Source organism: Euprymna scolopes, chromosome 2 (genome assembly GCF_053919585.1).
Source record: "Euprymna scolopes isolate OS-2025 chromosome 2, ASM5391958v1, whole genome shotgun sequence".
NCBI lineage: Eukaryota > Metazoa > Mollusca > Cephalopoda > Sepiida > Sepiolidae > Euprymna > Euprymna scolopes.
In genome coordinates, this window is record NC_136483.1 from 33,561,479 (window position 1) to 33,578,895 (window position 17,417).

General features: G+C 31.2%; 1 protein-coding gene across 4 annotated transcripts in view; it reads left to right on the forward strand.

Moving 5' to 3' along the window:
• The window catches only part of LOC145290702 (uncharacterized), a 576,300-nt gene that overhangs the window by 96,801 nt on the left and 462,082 nt on the right, over positions 1-17,417 (forward strand). The window contains exon 1 of one of the 4 annotated variants that reach the window (XM_080136510.1): positions 2,981-3,093. The exons of 2 other annotated variants lie outside the window; for them this stretch is intronic. The gene's annotated coding sequence lies outside the window, so the exon portion shown is untranslated. Of the gene's footprint in view, positions 1-2,980; positions 3,094-17,417 lie in introns of those variants that run through there. One more of the 4 variants, XM_080136511.1, reaches the window with a different exon arrangement.

A 17,417-nucleotide genomic window follows, 5' to 3' on the forward strand; every position in this document is an offset into this window, starting at 1 on the left:
GCTTGGGAGGGGATTGTTGTGGGAACTCATGCACAGGATATGAATTCTTCCGAACTGTATAAATAGACTGAAAGATACCAACTTTCGTGGGTGTGATGGTGTGTGTACTTTGTAGTATGCTATCTTTGTGTTAAGTGCTACGACTGTTGTTCTCTGTATATTCTGCTTTGTTCTCAATACAAATACCTTTTTTTTAACTCATATCTGTGTTTGTGTCTTCCTTAGTGACCCTTCTAGGTCACAAAAATGTCGAATCAAGATGGTATCATATGCTTTAAATTTTCAAGGAATATCTCCTTTTGAGAAAGAAATTATCACTTAATTAGTGTATTACACACACACACATACACACACACACACATTTTCTTTCAAATAAGTTGCTTTGAACTGAGATTGTTTTTGTACAAAACCTTCAAAAGGCTAAATGTTCTTGGGTTTTCTTGTACAAAAATGTTAAATGAAAAACTTATTCTAATCTTTTCCATAAATAAGGAATTTTCTTTCCTTCAGATTTGACTTTTCTTAAGGCTTTCTCATCTTTGTTAATAAGTTTCTCTTTTTTTTTTCATTAAAAAGAAATTCTTTTCTTTCCTTCAATAGGAAAGTTTCAAATTAACTGCTAAGGACCTTTTTTTCTTCAGGGCAGGTCAGTCAAAACTTTTAACATCTGTATCCTTACAGATGAAGAATAGAAAAAACACAACTGTTTGTTTCAGAGGGAATTCTGAATCTAATTTTAAAATGGGTGTGGAAAAGGCACTAAAGAATTCCATCCCCTATTACCCAACCAACACTCAGTCCCCCTCTCCTTTGGTCGACTGCTACAGTGCCTCACCACATGCCAAAACAGGTGATAATGATGATGATAAAATTTCACATTGACAAGAAAGGTTGAACTCTCCACCACCACCCTGGCACTAATTAATGTTGCAAGAAAATAAAATTTCTGAAGTGCTGTTACCTTGATTCAAATCTTGATTCAAATCTTGATTATTTTGTAGCATGGATCCTGACTTGGATAAGATAGACAACTTTAGCATCTTTAGAAATGTACCAAGATCCACACTAATGATTTAAATCTTGTAAGTGGCACATGAAAAAATTGGACAAAAATAATTGTTTTGAACGATTGAGATAAAAACATGGTTCTTGAATAAAACATAAAGGGTTGTTCCAAAAGTAAAGCCTCTTATTTTTTTAACTTTAAAAATTTTTTAACAAAAAAAATTACATTCTAAGTTCATTCGTCAACATATGTGCAGATGGTACTACGATCTATGGCAACACTTCAAAGGCCAGCAACTACCAAGATCTCTTTGATTAATTTTAATGCATCCAAAACTAAGCTTTTATCTTTACACTATAAACGCTCTGATCCACACTTGACCCCAATTGATATGAATGACTCTCGTTTAGAAGGTTGCATCATTTTACTGCTCCAGAAGGTACCTAATTCCCAACACAATCTTCTACCTGTATAAGAGCTAGATACGTCCTACTATGAAGTGATGTCGTGCCAGAAATTGATTAGGTTGTCTATACCAAGCTTTTTGTAATTCTAGAATCCATTCAGCTTTTGCTTTATCATTCCAGCTGTTATCTCTGGCTCTGACATTTCTGGCTTGTTTCCATTGCTTTTAACCACATGTAAAATCCATTTAGCCCCTGGATTGTATGTACTCTCATTCTCAAACAGATGCTTCCAATAATCCTCCAGCTCTCGCCTTTCCAGCGTTTTTTCTGTCATTGAATATGCTTGTATGAGTTCAGGAAACATTGTGTATATGCGACCTTTGTCAATGTAGAAATATGTGTGAAAATATGTGCAAACTTCTGTGTGTGTGTGTGTGTGTGTGTGTGTGTGTGTGTGTGTGTGTGTGTGTTGAGTAGTCCTTCGCTTTCCTGGTTCTTGAAGGGCCAGAGAGCTGAAAATAATGTTGATTATCTTATTTCTGACTCTGTTAGACTCTCCCTACTTTTGGTTATCGAGTTGCCGTTTTTATTAGAGATGGGTATTTCACAAACGCTCATTAAGAGAATCGTTTATTGTGGAGTTCACTGTTTAATGCGAAATAATTGGGAGGGGGTTGTAGCACCAAGCTATTGCTTTGGCTGCATCCGATTTCCACTTGATATAGAAAAGAAGAAATGAAAAGGAAAGAAGTTAAACGAGCAGAGAAAGAAAGAGAGTACTTTATACAAACTAGTTACATTTTTACGCGCGTTCATATCGCTACAGCCCCACAAAATGTGCGCAAGTCAGATGCGTAAATTCTAACTTGCCTTTCTTAACTTTTTAACTTATCTTTTTATCAGCCAGTGTATTTCATTCGGCTGCGTCATAAAATGCATAAAGTTTTATTAGTTAGTCTAAAAAAAACAAACAAACAAAAAAAAAACTTCAAAGCTGACTGGAGAATGATATATATATATATATATATATATATATATATATATATATATATATATATATATATATATATATATATATATATATATATATATATATATATATATATATATATATATATATATATATATATATATAAAAAGGAATTTTTGTTGTAAAGGAAACTTTAACAAAAAGTCTTAAACCACGCGCCATGACGTCACCATGACTACACAATTCAAGCGTCCGTCTCTTCTGTTTTGGAAAAGCAACGAGCTCATTGATTCGTTTATATATCTACTCAGCTACAGAACTTACAAGTCCGAGCCTGTGTAAATTTTAACACATAATGTCCATTGGTCAAATCAACATTTATCGGCGGTGGAAAAATATTATGGCAAATAGAAATCGTTTATCGAACATTAGTTATTGGAAAAAAGAAAGAAATATAACAAGAACAAATAAAAAGCAAAGTTAAAAAGTTGCGGCTTAAGATTAAAAACAGCCAATCAGAATCGTTGTTACATCTTTGAATTGGCAAACAATTTTCTTGATTTTTATTCATTTTATAATTTATCTTTTTCTTCTTTTATTTTTCTTCTCTGTAGATTTTGTCTTTTCACTAATAATTATTATAAGTGTCAAACCCCCAATTGTTTTGTTTCTATTTCGTTCGTGCATTATTGCAGTCAAGTTGTGTTCAGGTAAGTGGAAAAAAAAAATGTTAGCAAAAACAAATGAAAGTTGGAAAACTTTTTTTTAACCCTTACCCATCAAACATCACCCAAACAGAGATGTCAATTTAAGTTTGTTTGATTTTTTTTCCATTATAAAAATTGGTATTAAAAAAATTGGTGCGTATGAATTTTAAGACCCTCCGGTAAATTTAGAAAGCCATTCTTAATTTGGGGAGGGAGGGAATTGTTAGCTCTTCCCTTGCGCGGAAGCAACTGTCCTAAAAATGACAACAATTAGGGGGAGGTTAAAATGCACAAATGCCAAAGATGGTTTAAAAATGACGTTCAGAAGTTTCCCTAAACTGTTATCTCTATATGAATGACAACTGCACGTATGCCTGTGTGTATGTGTTTTTCTTGTGATTATGTGACTTAGACATTAAATTAATATTTTTTATTTATCTAATATTAATCGAATATTCATTGAGATCAAAAATATAATAGTGGATAATAAAACTCTATTTTAAAAATAATTTGGTGCTTCTTTGTTACTGTAGCGAAATTCCAAAATCGAAATATTGAATTTCAATGATATCTACTTAACTGTCATGTTACAGTAATGAACATATCCTAAAATTGCGAAGAACAATAACGTAGAAAATTAATTATTAATGAAAATAGTTTTTGAAGACAGCAAAAATTGAGTTTTGCTAAAAAACAGAAAAAGAAACCAAAATGTTCGACTCGTAACAAGAGAAGTAATTATTTTTTGAAATCTTAAGCCAATTTAGACAAACTCAATTTTCGCAAATTGTCTTCGAAAATTATTTAATTCATTACCTTATCGTTTTTCGTAATTTTTGGATATGCTCATTACTGCGGCATGACAATTAAGTTTTACTTAAACTTATTTCGAATTTCCCTCTAATAACGAAGACGCGTCGCATCAATAAATTAATTACGAGGTCAATGTCAAGTTTCTTTCACCCCCCCCCCCAAAAAAAACTTTAAAATGGCAACTTTATAGGTTTTCGGTGGTGCTAAAAACGAATATCACATTTAAATTTGGGGCAGATAAATAGTTTTCATGATATGAAGAAATTACTTTTTCAAAAAGTGGAGGATTACTTTCCTATATAAATTTAACGTAAAATTAGCACCCACTTTCTAACTACCTAGTAATTTATTTATATCATAAACAAATTTAACTGTGATATTCGTTTTCAGCACCCCGAAAACCGGCACTATTTTTTACTAAAAGACATTCATTTTTTTTCATAATTTAGGACGCTAATTATGCTGTCAGTAAGCGTACTTACACGAGCGGTTTATAAAAATAGTTGGGGGAGGGAGGTTGGTATTCCATTATAGAACTTGTATAGTTTTTAACAGGTGCTCCTGTAGTTTGATTAACCATTTTTCGGTAAGTAACATGCCGACATTAACCGAGCAGAAGAATCGTTTAATATTTCACAAAAATTCTGTTTACATTAGGGGGCGGTGGAGGGCGGGTGATGTTGTGGCGGCCGCGGCAACACCACTCGCCCCTCCATCGCCCCCTAATGTAAGCAGAATTTTTGTGAAATATTGAACTGCAGAAGCACCTGTTAAAAACTATACAAGTTCTATAATGAAAAAAAGAACGAAAAACAGAAGTATGTTTTTGTAAACTTATTATTAATTATTAATTAGCGTCCTAAATTATGAGATGAAAAAATGAACGAATCTCTTAGTAAAAACAAAACAGTGCCGGTTTTCGGGGGTGTTGAAAACGAATATCACAGTTAAATTTGTTTTATGTTATAAAAAATTTCTAGGTGGCCAGAAAGTGGATGCTCATTTTACGTTAAATTTATATAGGAAAGTGATCCCCACTTTTTGAAAAAGTAATTTTGAAAACTACTTATCTGCCCCAAATTTAAATGTGATATTCGTTTTCAGCACCACCGAAAACCTATAAAAGTCGTCATTTTAAAGTATTTTGGGGAGTTGGGAAGAAACCTGACATTGACCAATTACGAAATTGGCGATCTGAACGAGAATCCCTCCCCCCAAGAACAGCTTTCGGAATAAACACCCCGAACCTCTCCATTTTAAGAACGGGTTTCGGAATAAACACCCCGAACCTCCCCATGTTAAGAACGGCATTCGGCTTTTTGCAATTTTTTCAGTGGACACTGATATATAAGAGAGGGGGGGGAATAAGCTATTTACTTTCAAACATTTTATACAGAGATTAAGGCATTACTTTAACAAAAATAGTTATAGTTTTATTTTATTTTTTAATAAATCAATGACCTAATGATCAAACGAGGTAATAATTAAATTTAAGGTTATATTGAAGTGGTTTCGCTCCCCAAATAGCTGACAAACTTTATCAACTAGTTTTGTATGATTTTCCAAAAAGTGACAGAGCAAATTGATTGTGTTTTTGCAAATTTATTTATTTTATTTTGTAAATATTTAAAATATAACATAACTTCCCTTAACCATACTAACTCTAAGTCTGGGTGGCAACGTTCTTTTTTTTTTTTTTAAATAAACACTGTTTGATTTTATTATTTGTTAATATTTACAAAATAAAAATAAAACAAAGAAAAAAATCAGAAAAACTTATTTGCAAAATAATTCGCAAAAATGAAAACAAATTAATATTTGAAAAAAAAAAAAAAAACGAAACCAAAAAACAAAACAAAACAAAAAAACATTTAATAAGAGAAAAAAAAATCTGCATAACTCAGACAAATTAATTTACATGTTATTTTTATTTTTATTTTTAATTTATCTGTCATCGTTTTGAATATCAGACAAAACTATGCAATAAAATTTGGCAAATATTTTAGGCGCTAATTATTTCAGTACAATGAATTAAATTTAACTTCAAAGTTATATTTTAAAAATAATAATTTGAAACCGGAAGAAAAATAAAACGCATAAAAAGACTCCCGGGCAATGTCTGGTAAGTGCAGCTAGTTTATTATATATACTTTGTTCAAATGATTGTTTAGATTAAAAATAAGTACTTATGCAGAATACGGACTATTACCGTCATTATTTAGAAACCCATTCTTAATATAGGGAGGACATTTTGTTACCATTATGTACTTTCATCTAACAATTCAATCTTCGGTAAAAATAAAAATTGCTTTTAACTTGAAAAATCCTATCTAAAAGATAGCACGCATAGTTACCCTCCCATATATTGCTTTTATTAAAACAAAATATAAAAATTCAATATTATTCTTTCAATGTTCATGTATTGAAATAAATGTCGATATTCAATTAAAAAATCTATCTGAATAAAGCAATAGATGTATGTATCTTATGTATGTGTGTGTGAGTGTAAAAATATTTAACTGATAAACTCTTAAACTACTGATCGCATAACATTGAAATTAAGAGGAAATAGAAATCATACAGTGCTAGGTGTATCAGAAATTTGGAGTAATTTTTGACACCCCTAACAGAAAGCTGCAAATAAAATATAAAAAAAACCTTGTAATTTCTCTTTTTAAAATGGATTTATTTTCTGTATGGAATATACTTCCAAAATAAACTATTAAAGTTGTTTAAAAAATAATAGAAAAAACTGTGTTTACAAAATGTTTACAAAATGCCGGCATGCCTTCAGGCAGCCATTTTTTTACATAATAAAATCAATAGAATTTTACGAGTTAAATATTTTTCAATTTTTAAACTTTAAAAATCTATCCAAATTTTTCTATTGGTTCAAGTTTTACGATATTTTCAGGGTCAATGTGAAATTTTATGCTCTTTCCAATAAACCAAATATAATATTTTAGAGAAACGTTTTTTTTCAAATTCACCCCCCCCCCATTTTGAAATGTCTATTAAAATTTTAATAATTAATTTATGTGCCAAAGTTTTATATATCACAAATTGAAGATAAAAGATCAATAAAGAAAATATTCTAATTTAAAACAAAAAAAAAATAATAGTTTTTTTGGAAATTTACCTGTAAAGTCCAAAGTGTAAAACCTTTTCTTTAAAAAAAAACATGTCGAATTTTTTTTTTTTTTAAATGAAAGCTCATGTTATGCTTACATCGTCAAGTAAATACCAGACGCCGACGGCAAATATTTTTTATTTCATTGAATGTTTTCTTTTTTTAGATATTTGAAAAAAAAAATTAGTCAATAAAGTATCAAAATGTATCAATCAAAAACTCGTGTATTTCATTAAAAGAATTAAAAAAAAAAAATCGATGAAGCGGATTTTTTGTTCTAGGGGAAAAACTTATAAGTGAATGTGCGTTTCCTTTTTAACTACGGAGGATGAAAAATACTAATTTTGGTTAACACACGCAATAAAAAAGAGACATTATTTATACCCCTTGGACGAATCCGTATTTCATAAATTTCATTTTAGCAGGAGCAGCTTCGCGCAAAACACGTTGCGAAAATGCGATTTTCTATGACCCTCACTTTAAAAAATCCTCTTATTTAAAAAATACATGGAATTTAAAATATAAATATGGATGAATTCTTAACAATGAAGGATGGAACTATCCATTTAATAGTATATTTTTTTAAGTAAGTGATTTTTTGGCATTTATATATATACATATATTTATAAGCAAGTCAAAATATGTTGATTTTCTTTATATTTTTTTTAAAGAAAACCGCTTTAAAAAACAAATATTGCATAATTTTCTATTAAACCTATTATTTTATTAAAATTTGGTCTTTTAATTGAAAAAAAAAATTAGGGTTTGAATTACATTTTTCAAGTAGTTATAAGCTTTGAAAAATAGTAAGTTGAATTATTAAAGTTCTGATCATCATTTTTAATGGCCACTTTCTGATACACCTAATCATACACCAAGGTTTATAAGGAACTAGCGGGGGTACCTGGCGTTGCCCGAGTGTTTGTTTCCGGGACGGGGGGGGGAGTTTTAAAAAATGTTATGGTAGGTAAGTAGGAAGGATCAAACCCGGAGTCATGAGTAAAAGTAGGAAAATAAAGTGTGAAAAAAAAAAAAAAAACATCTGCAACGTTAACAGTTCGGCCACCAAGAAAAGTCCATTCCAGTTGTTTAGGAAAAAAAAAAAAAAAAAAAAAAAACGACTACGGTAGGTCGGCGCGAACGTGAAAATATAATGTGAATTGTCCAGCACGCTAACCACTACGCCACAGAGCACTGCAGCTTAGTTTAGTGATTTTAAATAACTTCACATGAAAGAACTATGAAGCCAAACCGGTGTTCTCTTCTCAACTGTTCCTTGTGAACGATCCCCAAACGGTGTTAAGTGGTGGCAGGGGGAGGAGGAATTTATTAGAGAGAAAATATTTTACCACTTCCATTGATCTTAACCGATTTTGGCCGTGACTTCTCAGCAGAAAAAGTATAGAAATCTAAGATTATCGAGGAATTTGAGAAATAATAAGCCTATAACACACCTCAGATATTGTTCTGCCGTTTGTGCATATTATATTTGCATGAAATATCTTGATTTTTAATCCTATTAATGTCAAAATCAGACGGGAAAAAATGAGTTCATTTTATTTATATAGAGAAGAATAGATAAAATCTTTGTTTGGATGAGCGTACAGAAAAAAAATGTTCATTTCAACTTGCCGATATATTTCCATTGCTTTTGCACATGTGCAATTAATTTAAAATCTTTCTTATTTATCTGTCGATAGCCCAAGCAGTACGAAATGTGGCTGGAGCGCTAAATGTTTTGGTTTCGATTCTAGTTGATGGCACCAAAGTCATTTAAAAAAAAAAAACTTTTGAAATCAGTTAGGTACAATATAATATTCAATAGGGAATTGGCTCTAATAAATACGAGATCTGCATGAATGAAAATATATTTAAGTGTATTTTACGACCGGCAAGTCTAGAATAATTTAAATTTTCTTTATTTCAGTGAAATCATTCAGATTTCAATTTTCGATTTGAAAATCCAAAAAGTAAAAATAAATAAATGAAAAAAATTGTTTACCCAAAAATATTTTCGCATTTTTTAAGCATGTTTATTTATATATCTTTTTTTTTCTTTTACTGTTTTTTTTTTGTTTGTTTTTCAAAACTTTAAAAGCCAACTTTATGACACTTAATTTTTTTTTAGTTATTTAAAAATGCCGGTAAGAAACTATTCAGAGTCAGAAAGAGTTATAAAACAAAGTTTGCAAGTCTGGACTCATTCTTGAAATAAACTTCCTACTTTTAACCACATTCTTCGTTGCAAGCAATTTTCTCTGAATTAAAAAATGAAACCTTCACTTGCTTTATTTAGATCTTTCGGACTACTATTCTCATAGTTGTTATAATTCAAATTTCGGCCGATGTAACCTCCAGCCTTCTTTAGGTGTATATTCTAACCTTTTATGTTTGAGTACAAAGTTCTAAAAGATACGTTGTGAATATAAAAACAAAGATGAGAATAATTGTTATATTGAAGATTTCAGCTTTTAGATACACCGTAATACTTAGATTATTGTTTGGTTATTAAATTGTTATGAAATCTGGTTAAGATAGTATTGTTTCAATGGCAGCCATCTTAAAGCCCAAATCTTCAATATAACCGTTATTCTCATCTTTTGTCCTTGAGTCCTCACATTCCATGAGTGATGCTTCGGACAAAGGATGAAGAATTGCTGTTTTCTGAGTTGGAATCTATCTAACACTTATCGCTGGTCAGTTTCTGTTTTTGAAAAAGTATTTTTAGCACCTTACATCAAGTGGCTTCATCCCTTGTCTAGAATGATTTCCAGAATATATATATATATATATATATATATATTACAAGAGAAAAATATGAGCCTGAAAAGTAATATGGTTAAGCTTAAACATGGAAAAGTAAAGGGCTAGTTGTTAAAACTAGAAAAGAAAAGGACAAGATATTCTAGTAAAAAATATAATAAATTTATAACTTAAAATATTGCAACATTAAGAATTGATTATATAATGTTAAATTGAATTTAAAAAAAAAAGTTGCAATATGAAAGTTATAAATTTATTATATTTTTTACTAAAATATCTTGCCTTTTTCTTTTCCAGTTTTAACAACAAGTCCTTTATTTTTCCATGTTTAAGCTTAACCATATCACTTTTCATGCTTGCATTTTTTTTATTGTAATACATGATTTTTCCAGGCTTCCAGTAAATTCACTTGTTCTTTGTTTAATTTCAGTCTTATTTTTTTACCCCCATAATCATTACATACACATATGTAATAACAATGTGCACACTCCTCTGCTTTCAATAAAATCCCCCAATTATCTCCCTTTCATGCTTTCATTCTCTCTGTTTCACTTGTTACTTCTCTTTTAATGAGAGCGGTGAATTGGTAGCAACAGTAGTCGCTGAAACAACGTGGTTGCTATGGAAACCAGTCATAAAAAATGTCGTTCACCTCCTTATGTCTTTTTACGATTTTGAATACTAGTAAATTCATCATGACTTTTGTTTTACTGAACGAAAATTGAAAATATTTTCACAATATAGCTGAGAAGGTGATCTATAAACTGTAATAATTGTTTGAAATTTGGTGAGCAGTGAAGCTTTAAAGCAGTTCTAAATGACTAAAATTGATATTTAATCATATATTCAAACACTACCGTGTTTTAATGATATATATATATATATATATATATATATATATATATATATATATGTGTTAGCAGGCAGCCCGGCGTTGCCCTGTCATAAAATATGCTAAAATACATTTTAATTCATGCAGATTTTATATTTATAATTATAGAGCAAATTCCCTATTGATTATTATATTGTACCCAATATATATAGTAATGATTTCAAAAGTTAAGAAAATGACCTTGGTGCCATCAGTTAGAATCGAAACCAAAGCATTCAGCACTCCAGCTTTAGGTGTTATTTAACGTTTCAGCTTTTGTCATTACTATCTATCACCAGAGGATAAAAACAGGCTTAAAATTAACCGAGTTAAATGTATATATATGCATGATCAGAAGATAATCGATTTACCTTTGCCAAGGTCAACTGTTTTGTTTTCAATTTTGAATTTGTAGCAGTAATATTTGCTGGCTAAAAACAAAATCAAAATTGTGCTACAGGTCCAAATACCCTAATTATCAAATTTCAACTCTGTAGATTTAATATTCAGAGAGGAATTTGGAAGAGACTTTTTACACACACACCAACAAGGTCACTTATATATATATATATATATATATATATATATATATATAGCCAGTAGAGTTTAGTTTCCTAGAAGTACATCCAATGAAACAACATGTGTCTACCAAAATAGTGATCAATGAGTGAACAGAGCAGGTATATTAATTTTATTTATACAAACATTAATGGCTACATATGTGCATACATGTTTCTGTAATCACCCACATTGGGGGATTATGTCTTCAGGCCTGAAGACATAATCCCCCAACGTGGGTGATTACAGAAACATGTATGCACATATGTAGCCATTAATGTTTGTATAAATAAAATTAATATATATATATATATATATATATATATATATATATATATATATATATATATATTTCCATGTGCTAGGTTTTCATTTTATATTCTGTGTCATTATTCAGAATGTTGAAACTATGCATAAATAGAATTCAGCATAACAGTGAAATAATACCAATCATCTAATCAGAAACCATAAATGAATAAGTAATTAATTAACACCTGTTTTTCAAAGGGATATGCAATTTAGTTAACCTTTCGTGTAGTTGCTTGCATATCCATGACTGATTATATTAAGAAGTTCTTTTTACTGATTTTTGAATAAAAAAGTAGGCTTTTAATATCAATGTCAGAGTGAGAAAAAACTTACCTTTAAAGGTATGTATGTATGTATGTATCATTTTATGCATCTATTTTCAGTATTTACTTTAACAGTGCTCAATTCGTAAGTAGAGCTGTCTAGTAAGTTTTGAAAATATATATGACAACCTATACAGAATTTTCCATGTTTCATCCATTTATATATATATGTGTGTGTGTGTGTGTGTGTGTGTGTGTGTGTAATATTAGTCTAAATAATCCCAAAATATCAATTTTCAGTTAAAAAATTCCGAAATATGAAACGCTAAACGTTGTATTTTAATTTTACTTTGTTCAAATCTATACTTTTTAGTATTGTTGTTGGAAAAATAGTTATTTTTATTACCATAATTGAAAAAAGAAATACGTAAACATCATTTTTTTAAATTAATTTATACGCATAAATATGCAGACAACTTTGTTTTGAAAGCTATTATTCTAGATAAACACCTTTGGCTAAATCACCCCTGCCCCCTCCCCCCAAAAAAGGTTTGACTTTTTTAAGCATGTATGTGTGACCACTTGAAAAATTTGTTGAAATTAAAAAGCAATTATTTTAGAATTTAGAGTGGGTGATCAGTTTTACATATAATTTTTTTTTGGGGGGGGGGTTCTAGTTATTTAGACAATAACGTGTAGTTTAGCAACCTTGCCAGTTGGACTTAGGGTTAGTGATAAAGAATTTTAGTTAACAGCTTTAAAATAAAATTTAAAAAAAACAAAAAAAAACTAAAGTTTTATTGGATTAGGTTTAGCTGAGCATGTTATTATAAAAATTTACTCTGAAAATTCTAAGATTATTCATTTTTTTCCTTTGATACATTTTAATAAAAAATTTTTATGCTAATATTTTTTAAACCCTGCCACAAGTTTTTGTAGATACTTTAGTTTCGTTAAATAAGTAAATTCGGATGAATAAGAATTGTATGGCTTCCTTTTTTACCAACTTGATGGCATTGGTTTCCCCGATTCTTTCAAGTACTTACAGTGAAGGTTGTCAACATCCATCAGTGAAAGTGATGCTATGGAATAAACTAAATTCAAAATGGCACGCCCATATCGTCAGTTTGAGTCGTTATCCACTTTCTTGGGCCCATCTACTGTCTCATTATGTTTTTTTTATTTATTAATTAAAAAGAATTATATAAAAAAATGTAATTCTGTAGTTTCCTGACCCATGTAGTTTTATCAGAAAGACAATATGCAGTAGGTAAAAAATTGCATTTTTAATATAAATTATGACATGCTGAACGTATTGCTATTAAAATCAATTTAGTATTACACATGAAATAGTAAAAAAAAAAAACATTTTAAATTAGCCAAACCACAATTTTTCCTGGCGAAATGTAAATGGATGTTTCCTTACCTAGTTGATCTAAAAAGTTGGAATGGAATCCGTTTAGACAAAGCAACAAAGAAATAAAGTGTTAGTTTATATAAATTGATTAATTTAAAACAAATAAAATATTTATAAAAATATTTGTTTCACAACATAATTCTTTTGTTTTCGCAACAAACAACTTATATTCGCATGAGGGTAGGGGATGCGTGCCCCTCCCCCCACTTCTTAGGTTAAGAAATTTATTTTGATTTTAGCTTTTTTTTTTTTTTTTGCCATTGGTTACCCACATCCCTAAAGCATAAGTTTCAGTTGAACCTGAACTCCCTTCTGTTGCCTGAACTCCCTCCTGTTGCCTACAGTTAAGCAACATTATATTATCAGAATATACGTTATTTTAGTTCATATTTCATATATTAAACATATATCCAAACATATCCATCATTAAAACGAACGGCTAAAAAAAACGAGTCTTAAGTAGGAAAATTCCTGGAATGAATGTGGCATTCTGGCAATTGAGGATTCTAGTTAGTGACAAAGATGACCATAGATACTCCTTCCTCACACTTTTGAATGATCTTGTACCTAACATGTTTTGATAAATGTAACATGTTTTGAAAAATGTAACATGTTTTGATAAATGTAACATGTTTTGAAATGAATAAATTTTTGCAAAGTACATTGAACACATTTATTACAATTGACAATTATATAAAACAAGTAACATACATTATGCAAAGCAATAAAAAATATTTAGTTCTTACTATACTTTTGAGATAGGAATGTTGATTATTAGCATTTCAGCCCGGCGTTGCCCGGGTGCTTGGAGGTGTATGTTGAGCCCCAAAAAAAAAGAAAAAAAAGAAGCGGTCAATTTTTTTTAACTTTGACCCCTATTATGATCCCTTAACATTTATTGTTTTCGGCTCAAATCAAGTTATTAAGTTAGATCCATGTCAAAGGAACCTATATCTAAAATTTCAAGTGTTTAGACTCAAAATTGGCGAAGGAGTTCAGTAGAGTTTTCAAAGGTCAAATCGTTGAACTTTGTAATCAGTTTTCGGCCAGAAATTTTGCTGTAAAGGAGTCAAAGATTTTTCCAAATCTCAGTACCCTGTATACCAAATTTCGAATCTGTAGACTGAAAATTGACAGAGTTATTGCGTAGGGAAATGTACACAGACAGACATACAGACACACAGACAGACACTTTCACTTTTATAGATATATAGGTTGGGAGAACCTAGTTTCTTCATTTTATGGGATCCCTAAAGGAGAGGACCAACAGCAGTAAATTCTTAATACTCTCTGGAACCTTTTTTGGCCACAATAAAAGCAGTGCTCAGAACTAGTGTACACCAAGAATCAGTTCCCTACAACACTTTCATATCAATCAATCTTTACTTATACAAGAAAAAGGTTTCTATCTGTTTATGTGCTAACTACAGTCAAGCAAGTGGAGCCCCGTATTAAAGATGCAGATTGGAGTATAAGTTCCTAGCATTGATATAACAGTGATTTTTATTTTATAATATGATCCTCTTTTGATATTCCTCTTTTACTAGTTCTGCATCTTTTTTTTTTTTTTTTTTTTTACTCACGTTCACCCCTAACAAAGAATATCGCCACTTGAACGTAAGGGTCTACTATTTGGGACCATGCCTAGGAAAGATTAACAAGATGTTGGTTTATGTTACATTTAAACTTCTGCATATCAGCACAGTCAGGGAAGCAGGTAGCAGTAAGGGAATTCCAAAGCCTAGCTGTTTGAGAGAAGAAACTATCACAGCAGAAAGTTTTCTGGCATTTAGGGACCTCAACAGTGAAGGAGTGAGATTTTATTGCTAAGCGAGTTTGTTGGGGAAATGTACATCGAAGGAGCACAAGTGCAACGAGTTCATCAGAGCACATTCCATTAAAATACTCGTAAAACAGGCACAAAGATGCAAGATTGTGGTGATGGGACAGAGGTTGGAGATTAGTTGACAAAAGGGGACATTAGATTGAAGACTTTTTCTTGGACCCTATTGAAAAGGGAGAGACTAGTGGTAGATGCGCAGCCCAGAATTTCAATGGGAGAATGCAAATATTTGAAATTGTAAAAAAAAATTTTTCAAATATCTCTCTCATGAATTTTTGTGATAATCAGAGAAAGACTTAATGGAATGTTAGGAAAATAAAAGCCTGAGAGTGAATGCTATCAAGACCAAAATAATGATTAATGGTTGTAGTGCTTGCAAAGCCCTCAAAAAAAGAAAAAATTCTGCTGCTCAGTTTGTAGAAAGGGGTCTTGGAGCTATTTAATGTTTTGCATTGGATACACACGAAATGCAGTTAAATTGCAAGTAGGTTGCGAGATATTTTTATGAAATCACTCCAGATATAGTATGAAGCCACTTAATGTAAGAAGCTAAAAAATGTAATCGTACTTCAAGGTGAAAACTTATCCAATGCTAAGTGTTAAATGGATAGAAACAGCAATTCTTCTTCTTTTATCAAAAACATCGCTCATGAAATGTGAGGACTAAAGGACAAAATAAGGGACACATGAGTGCTGGAAGTAACTCCAAGGTTCACTTTTTACTCTCCTTTCGTTAAGAGCTGATTAGTTTGTATGCAAGAAGTGTAAAACAATGGAAACTGATAAAAACTCAGCAGTGGATAAAATATGTTTTCCCCTAAAACACTAAGTGATATCCATATATTTGTTTGGAATGTTAGCAACCATGATAAGAATCTTGATGCCAGCAAGGCAACTGGTCCCGATAACATTCCAATCATAGTGCTTAAGAAACTGTAACTGGAATTAGCTCCTAGTCTTACAAAACTGTTCAATCATTGCGTAAAGGGGGAAAACTTCCCACTACCTTGAAGAACTTCATCAGTTTGCTCAGAATATAAAAATACTGAACAGCAGACCAATCAGTCTGCTATATATCATGCAGAAGTTTTTGGAATCTGTGATAAATTAAGAAGTTGTCAGCCGCATCAGCAAAAATCGATCTACTCAGTGTCAAGCAATATGAATTTCGTCCTGCAAGATCAACAGCTGATATGTTGATTGTAATCTCACACAGAATCAACAAATCTATTGACAGATGCCTTTTAGAATAACAGCTCTTGATAGATCAAAGGCCTTTGATAAGGTTTTGCACAAAGAGCTGCTTCACAATCTTGCTAGTTATGGATATCTGGAAATGTCTTCTCAACCATCAAATCCTTTCTCTCTAATAAGTTTATAAAAGTATGAAGTGCCTTAAATAAGTTTCCAGACTTTTTTGTACAGGCATTTAAAATTGTCATAGACTCTTTAAAATTCAGTATGTTATTGCTATACATCTTATGAGATGATGGACCAATTTTTATGATTTTAGGTTCAAATGAATAGCCACAGCAGGAATTGGAATACACCCTACTAAAGCCTGATTGTCACAGCTGGTGAATTTCAAAAATGCAATCTAGACATGAGGATACTTTAGAAGAACAATATGCAATAAAATTCTGTTTTAAACTTAGAAAAAAATGCCACAGAAATGTATAGAATGCTTCAGACTGCTTTTGGACCATCTTGCATGAATCAAGCATCAGTTTTATGAGTGGCATAAGGGATTCAAGGAAGGCAGGGAGTCTGTGAGGGATGATGAGAGGTGTGGGAGGTGTAAGGAAGTTAGAACACTAGAGTTGATTGGCCAAATAAAGAATTTTATGGATAAGGACCGCCTTGTGTCTATAGAGACAATAAGTATACAGTTTGATGTCAGTGTGGAGGCTGTTGTTATGAGACCATTAAGACGAAAAAGACTGTGACAAGGGTCATTGACATACACAAGAGGACTTCCATGGGGTCTCCCAGAAGTTGTCATACAAAAAGTGCATTGCAGCTGGAGGAGATTACTTCGAAGAGGACTAGAGTTTCATGTATGTACTATCAATAAAAGTACCCATACTAAAAAAAGTGTGGAAACTTATTAAAGGCACTTCGTAGTTGTTGATGGGCAAAAGTCTAACATACATAGTATCGATGATGGTATGCCTCAAGGATTCATTTCGGCCCAACTTTCTTCCTGATATTTATGAATGATCACATTCTAAGAATGTTCTCAGAACGTTCATTCATATCTATGCAGATGATGCAACAATCTATGATAGCACTTTAAACATCATTAGGGAACAGCGAGGATACTAAAAAGAGCTCTCGGTTGGTTTCAATAAAAAAGCGGG